Source organism: Felis catus, chromosome D3 (genome assembly GCF_018350175.1).
Source record: "Felis catus isolate Fca126 chromosome D3, F.catus_Fca126_mat1.0, whole genome shotgun sequence".
NCBI classification, from domain to species: Eukaryota; Metazoa; Chordata; class Mammalia; order Carnivora; family Felidae; genus Felis; species Felis catus.
This window is the reverse complement of record NC_058379.1, coordinates 89833462-89841023: the sequence shown is the minus strand read 5'-3', so window position 1 is coordinate 89841023 and position 7562 is coordinate 89833462.

Genomic DNA, 7562 nt, shown 5'->3' with positions numbered 1-7562 from the left:
GCTATTTGGGTCATCAATTAGATCAAAGGAGGCATTATAGTCCGGTGAATGGCAGGCTCTGAATAGATGTGAAAATAGCTTTTGCTAGAGTCCCAGCGTTCCAGAATCCAGGGTCGGAAGGACCTAAAGCCATCTGTCTAATCGCTCAGATCAGCTACTTGTTGGAATTCTGTCCGCAGGACCCCTGCCAGGTTGCCCCCTCCACCTGAGCTTTCCTAGTGCCCGGAACTCAATACCGTCCAAGCAGGCCCGTAAGGGTGTTCTCAGTGTTATAAAAATTTCTCACGAGTCAAAATCCGTTTGCCCTTAGCTTCTGCCCATGAATCTTATTTTTACCCCTGAAGCCACGCAGACTAATTCTCCTGCTTCCATACTCGTTTGCCCAGCAAACATTCGGAAGGCCCCAGAGTGCCTTCCGTAGTGGCCGAGAACGTGGACTTTGGACCCGGATGGACCTCAGACAGAATTCCCAGCTTTGCCATTTTCTAGTGAATGACCTGGGCAAGTGACTTTTTTTACTCTGCATTTCTAAGTGGGGTTTAAAGACATGCCTTCTTGCAGAAGCTCTGAGAATCATGGGAGGCGTCTGTGAGGCACCTGCAGGAAGCAGCTGCCCATCGGTTGAGCCCCCGGGGGGCCTGGTGCGGTGTTGGATCTTGGGGTTCAAAGGAGGCACAGAGGCTGATTTCCTTCCCAGCCAGGGGGGCACAGCTGGCTCCAGGCTTGACGAGTAGGCTGCTGGCACTCAGACAGCATCTTTGGATTTTTGTTTTTCGAGCTGGACTTGGTTGTTTTATTAATTGAAGATTCCAACTCTGCCCCATGATCTCAGACTTCTGGTCGACATGACATGTGGGTGGAGCTGATATGAGAGACCCCCTCTCCCCCCACATGGTGGCCCCTCTCCAAACACAGAAAAATGCTTGATAACATAACAACACAGTTGGAAATGCAGATCCAAGCGGAAAATTCTCCAGGGCCAAAGACAGGGGAACTCAAAGATACAGCTGAGAAGCAGGATGGCAACTTAGAGGCCTGACGGGCTCTCTGAATCTGCCTCACCTGCAGGAAGGAAGGAGATGAGACCGCAGGTGCCCTCTCTCTGCTGCCCCATCCGCCAAGTACAGCGCCGAGTTGGAATTTGACATTCCTGGGGAGCCAGGGAAGGCTGTCCCATCTGTGAGCAGGAGTTAAGAAAATTCTGCCCATCTGCCTGGGGATGTGGCTCAGAAGCATGCCTCTCACTCTGGGTCACAAGTGGGAAAAGAGGAGAGTTCTGGGCCACTTGCAGGTTCGAATCATACCACCTGTGAGGGGCAGAAATCAACATGTGAGCCTGGTCCGGAAATAGTGAAACCCGGGGAGCCCCAAAGAGTACCCCCACATCCTGGGGCAGGTGCAGGACTGCATGTGGAGACAACGCACACTAAACTGACCTCATAGCCAAGTAGTATGCAGCACGCAAAGAAACAAGGCGCCGCGTGAGAGCAAACAGTTGCAGCGGCGAAGACAGAGAACCTCCCCGGGAGCACCAGCGACAGAAAAATCCAGAAGAGACGTCAGTGTACGGGTGCTCAACGTCTCACAACACAGGAGGCGCTGAAACACGCACAGGAAGACCTAGCAAGGAATGAGAAGAAACTCTAGGAATGGGACGGATGGTTATTCTAATGAAGACTCACCAGATGGCAGCACAATGAGCTAGATGCCACAGAAGAGAGCATTGGTGAATGGAAGAGTGAGCTGGGGAAGTCCCCTGCCGGCACAGAGAGCCAAAGAGAGGGAAAATGTGAGGGAAATGGAGCATCCCACAAGGCAAAACGAAGACTTTCAACGCACGCCTACGGGGTATGTCAACTGGCCTGCAAGTGAGGATCCCTTCCTTCAGAAGGAAGGCGTGCAGAGTATGGGGAAGGTGAATTACTTGAAGAAATGAAGCCTGAGCATTTTTAGAATTTAAGGAAGATAAATCTTGAGGTTGAAGAAGCACACAATGTCCCAAATAGGAAAAATAAATACAACTCCACTTTCAGATTCATCACAATGAAACTGTGAATATTAAAGATAAAGACAAACTTTAGAGAGAGGTAACATCCCCTTACAAAGAGATGACAATATGACTAAAAACAGATTTTTCAGGGGTGCCTGGGTGGCTCAGTTGGTTAAGCGTCTGACTTTGGCTCAGGTTATGACCTCATGGTTCAGGAGTTCAAGCCCTGCGTCGGGCTCTGTGCTGACAGCTCAGAGCCTGGAGCCTGCTTCAGATTCTGTGTCTCCCTCTCTCTCTGCCCCTCCCCCATTCGTGCTCTGTCTCTCTCTCTTTCTCAAAAATAAATGAACATTTAAAAAAACTTAAAAAACCCAGATTTTTCATCGGTAATAATAAATGCCAATCAACCATTTTGAAAGAAAGTAATTGTCAGCCTCAGCTGACCTTCTCTGTCAAGAACAACCATGAAATAACACCTCCCCCTATGGCATTTGCCATAGTCAATAAGGCCAAGCCCTTTCTGAAAAAAGTACTAAAGGGTGTGTCCGATGAGAAGGGAATGGACCCCCTGAAGGACGATGGGACCATTTGTTAAAAGGACAAATTTGGGGAAACTTAAAAACAAGGTGGGATTAAAATAAATAAATTAAAAACAATGTGGAAAATGAGAAGGAATGGGGAATGAAGACATTCAGAGGGAGTGATTTTGTTCCAGAAAAGAATGGGAATTTGAACTAAATTTAATTTTGAATGTGAAGAAGAAATTGCAGGGAGATTTCATGGAAACCCCTATTGTGTTAGGAGAGAGGGAGAGAGGGGGGGAGAGAGAGAGAGAGAGAGAGAGAGAAGGAGGTGGCGAGAAGGACGGAGGGAGGAGGGCTAGAAGGGAGGGGAGTAAGGGGGAGGTTTGGGAGAAAGGAGGGAGGGGGAGGGGGGAGGTGGAGGAGGGAGGGGGAGAGAGTGGCATTTACTTTAGCTACTGAAATTTATAGGACTTAAATCGGGAAGTTCAAGTCAACCAGACTTTCTGGGGAGAAAAGCCAAGCTTCACCCTGTTATGAAAATTAGAATTCCAGTCTTCTGTTTGGGCAATAACATTCAAGTGGATGTTGGCCACCTGGAGGCAACTGGAGGGAAATGTGAGTTGTGTGGGTTTAGCTCAGCTAGGAAGGCTGCAGCATCAGTGTTCACACTCGCCAGGATTTTCGTGGAAGCCGGGGGTGGGGGGGGGGGGGGGGGAATGGAATGTGTCACAGACTTTTTGGTGGAGTTTTGCAGTGGCTAACCAGAGGCCAATCCCTTCACTCTCCTGGGGAAGATGGGGCCACTGAGAGAGGGAGGGGCAGCTTCCAGAACCACCTGGCAAGCCTTAGATCCCCAGTCAGGGTACTGTGACTCCCCACTGTCTCATCTGCTGTCTGTGGCGTCACTGTGTGGAAAGCTCCCTGAAACCAGAATTCCCTGGATTGGAAGAGGCTGAAGCTGCCCATGACGAGCTGCAGTTCAGAATGGCTTGATCCAGAGCTGTCCAAGAAGAGTATTGTGGGGCGCTGGGCCTGCCCGGGGGGGCAGATAAATCGGGAATTCGCACTCCGAGCTTTTATAAGAACCTGGTTTTTAAGAATGCATATTAAGATGGTGGGGCGCCTGGGTGGCGCAGTCGGTTAAGCGTCCGACTTCAGCCAGGTCACGATCTCGCGGTCCGTGAGTTCGAGCCCCGCGTCGGGCTCTGGGCTGATGGCTCAGAGCCTGGAGCCTGTTTCCGATCCTGTGTCTCCCTCTCTCTCTGCCCCTCCCCTGCTCATGCTCTGTCTCTCTCTGTCCCAAAAATAAATAAACGTTGAAAAAAAAAAAAAAAAAAAAAGAATGCATATTAAGATGGAATAGAAATACTAACTGTAACTTCCCAACCAGGAGAGAAAAGACAGGGGAACTGAAGAGAATTTAATAAATCCAACGGAAAATAGAAATGCAGGAAAAGGGAACCAAATAAAACAGCAGGCTAAGGGGGAATAGGACGCCAGGCCGGAAGGAGTCCCCGCCGAACTGCACGGAGGTCAGAGACAATGCCACCATGTAAGAGGGACAAATAAAAAATGGTAAAAATGGGAAGCAAGTAATAAAACAGTCATTATTTTTTAGTAATATGATCACATATGTAGAAAACTGGAAAGAATTTAGGATTTAGAAAACCAAGAGGATTAAAGAATAAAAAAGAATCAAGAATTAATTATAATTAATATAAAATTTAGCCATTTTGCAAGAAGCAACAAATGATTAGAAAATGTAATTGATAGAAATGGTGTTTATAATAGCAAACTAGCAACAAAATACTTAGCAATAAATTTAGTAAGAGACGTGTATATCCTTTATGAAGAAAATACCATTTTAGGGGCATAAAGAAGACTTTGGTGTAAAGACCTACAAAGACTGTGTGTTCAAAGACATTACAAATATGTCAATTTCCCCTCATAGTCGCTACTGGTGTGTTAGAAACTCCTTGAACTTGATGGCATAAAAAGCAGCCATTGCCTCCTCCCCCACACCCTGCTGCCCACTCACAGATCCTGGGCGTTACCATCTGGAAAGCCCACCTTCTGTGAGGCAGGAAGACCCACTTCCTAGCTGGCCCCATCGCTCAGGGTCTGGTCCTGGTCTCAGTGTGGCCCTGGGCACCTGCACATGGTCTTGTCGGGGTTTGGCCTTCTCCTAGCTGCACTGTGTTCTGAGCAGGAGCCTGCAGGTGGCATTTCATCCCAAGGTAGAAAGTTCTTGGTCTTCCTGGTGCAAGAACGTTCTTCTCACTGATACCCCTTCCATAGTGTTCAAAGAAAAACGAAGCGGTCCTAGGAAGCAAAAGCGAATGTCCTATTAATAACACACACGTGTGCACTGCGACGAGGCGGTTGGTCCCCCACGCTCAGGTACCACCTGCAATCTCTCCATTGTTGGAGAGATGAGCATGAGTGGATGTGTGTGTGTTGTAAACCTAAGTAGCCTGTTTATCTTCTTGATTTGCTCAATTATTATTTAAGGTAAAATTGCGTATTTATTCCCTGCCTTGAAAAACAGAGAACAGGCATGGCATGAAGCCACCGGAGAGAAAATGCCAGTGGCATTTCTAGAATGGCAGAGACGACTTCCGTGCATGCTAATTACAGGTTTATAGGCTACAAGTTTATAGATGTGCTCACTGCTCTCTTGCAGGGGAAGGTACTACACAGGACAAGGCTGGAAAACACACGATAAAAGAAAGCCTTTCTGCTCCTTTCCTGGAAATTGAGAAAATGTGTAGTCAACTCTTCGGGTAATAAAATGTCCAGGGTTTTTACAAAATTGGCTATTGCTCAGTGGAAGGCATTCTCTTACCCTTCCTTCATGGTTACAATAAATACGTATCTGCTTTGAGAAAAAGTCCTCAACATGAAAGGACTTAACTTCTTGTCTTTTAGAAAAAAATAGTGAAAAGAAACAGTGGCACAAATTAATTTTCTCTCAGATGACCTTTAAATGTGATGAAACAGCAGCTTTTCAAAATTGCTGAGAAGCACAGGAGAAGTTGTGGAACATCTTCTGGCCGTGAGGAAACGCAAGTCAAAACCACAGCGAGGGGCAGCCACCTGGCTTAGTCAGTGGAGCACACGACTCTGAAGCTCAGGGTCTCAAGCCCCACGTTACGTGTGGAGCCCACTTAAGAAAAAAACAAACCACCACAGCGAGGTACCACTTTACACGCACAGTGAGATACACTTTACACCAACATAGTGGAAAATAACAAACGCTGGCAAGGATGTGGAAAACCTGGCCCCCTCATAACACTGCTGGGGGGACTGCAAATGGGCAGCTTCTGTGTAAAATGGTTTGGCAGCTCGTCACAAAATGAAACAAGAGTTAACATATGCTCCAGCCATTCCACTCCTAGGTATGTACTGAAAAGAATTGGAAACAGGTGTTCAAACAAACACTTGCACACAGATGTTCTTAGCAGCTCTATGAACAATCTCCCGGAGGCAGAAACAACCAAAATGTCCATCAGCGGGTGGGTAGGTAAACCCAGTGTGGTCTCTCCAAAACCGGAATATCACTCAGCCATGAAAAGGGAACGAGACAGTGACGTACGCTACCATGTGGATGAATCTCAAAGCCACTCTGCTACGTGAAAGAAGCCAGATCCCACCAGATCCCAATGGCCACATGCTGTAATGATTCCTCTTTTGGGATGTGTCCAGAGCCAGCAGATCCGGGGAGACAAAGAACACACCAGTAGCTGCAGTTGGGGGGGGGAGGTGTGACAGGGAGAAGGGGAGTGACTGCTGAATGGGTAGGGGTTTTGTTGTGGGGTGATGAAGACGTTCTGGAACTAGGTAGTGAGTGCCCTGAATGCCACCGAATTATACACTTTAAGTGGTTCAGAGGGTACATTTTATGTAGTGTGTATTTTGCTACAATAAAATAATTGCAGGTCAGAAAGCAGAGATGCAGTATTTTTCCATGAGGCAACTCAGGGTAGACAAAGTTCCCTGGGCAGGCTTCCCCTGGAGACGATTGCCCTCTGGCTGGGCATGGGACACTGGACTACTTGGTGGTAGGGTCCCCTTCCTAAGGAAAGAAAAAAAAGAAACTTCAAGGTAACCTGGCTATATGTGTAGGAGACAACATCCCTCACAACCTTGTAACACGAGATCACTTAATCAGACTACATGTTTGTGTGTTACCCTATATGGGAGACACAGAAGTTAAAAACATATAAAAAACTACGCCACGTGGCATTCGGGGCTCAGTTCTTTGGGTACAAAACCAACTGAGCAATGCCAACGTGAATAAAGTTGCTTCCTATAAAGAAAAGTCTCAGAGTCACAACTCTGTGTGTGAGAATCCTGCTACATTACTTGGGGGCTCGTCCGGGATTCAGAGACAGTGCATTTACACCTACTTTGCCACCAGGGATTCAAACTGAGGGCCCTGGGAGAGGTGGACCGCTTGATCTGCAAGAGATTAACCCTTCAGGCACGTGGGGGCGAGGACCTGTGTGGCCCAGGAATCAGCTCAGGTCACTGCCATCAGACTGGTAAGAACCCGGTTCATTTTGGCAGACCTGCCCATGAGAGGCAGAAGGGGAGCCTGATCACCTCCCAGAGTTGCCGTAGTAATTCCACAAGGGATGAGGAATGAAGCTGCATCTCTAAAGCGTTGGGCACTGGGCAGCAGGTTGGAGTCGCCATGTGACTGTGTGGGGACTTGTCTCTCCTTCATTTCCTGGGTCAATGACTATGATAATTAGAGCCAACTGTCTCTGGTTACTCTATTTCAGAACGGGGACTATAAGGAGCATTCCCAAGCAGGTGCCCAAACTCCTTTTGTTTCGGGGAAATTCCCTGTCTTCTCCAGACTGACATGCACTGCCTAATTGCACTGGTGGAGAACAAAACAAAGGAAACCTGGAGTCTGCTCCTTTGTCTGAGCTGACAAGACTTAAAACTGGGAATTCTCTTTCTCTGCCTTCTGCTGGTACCTCGTCTCTTCTGCCTTTCCTTCCCTCCCCCCTGTTTCTGCACCACCTGGGGGGCGGCCT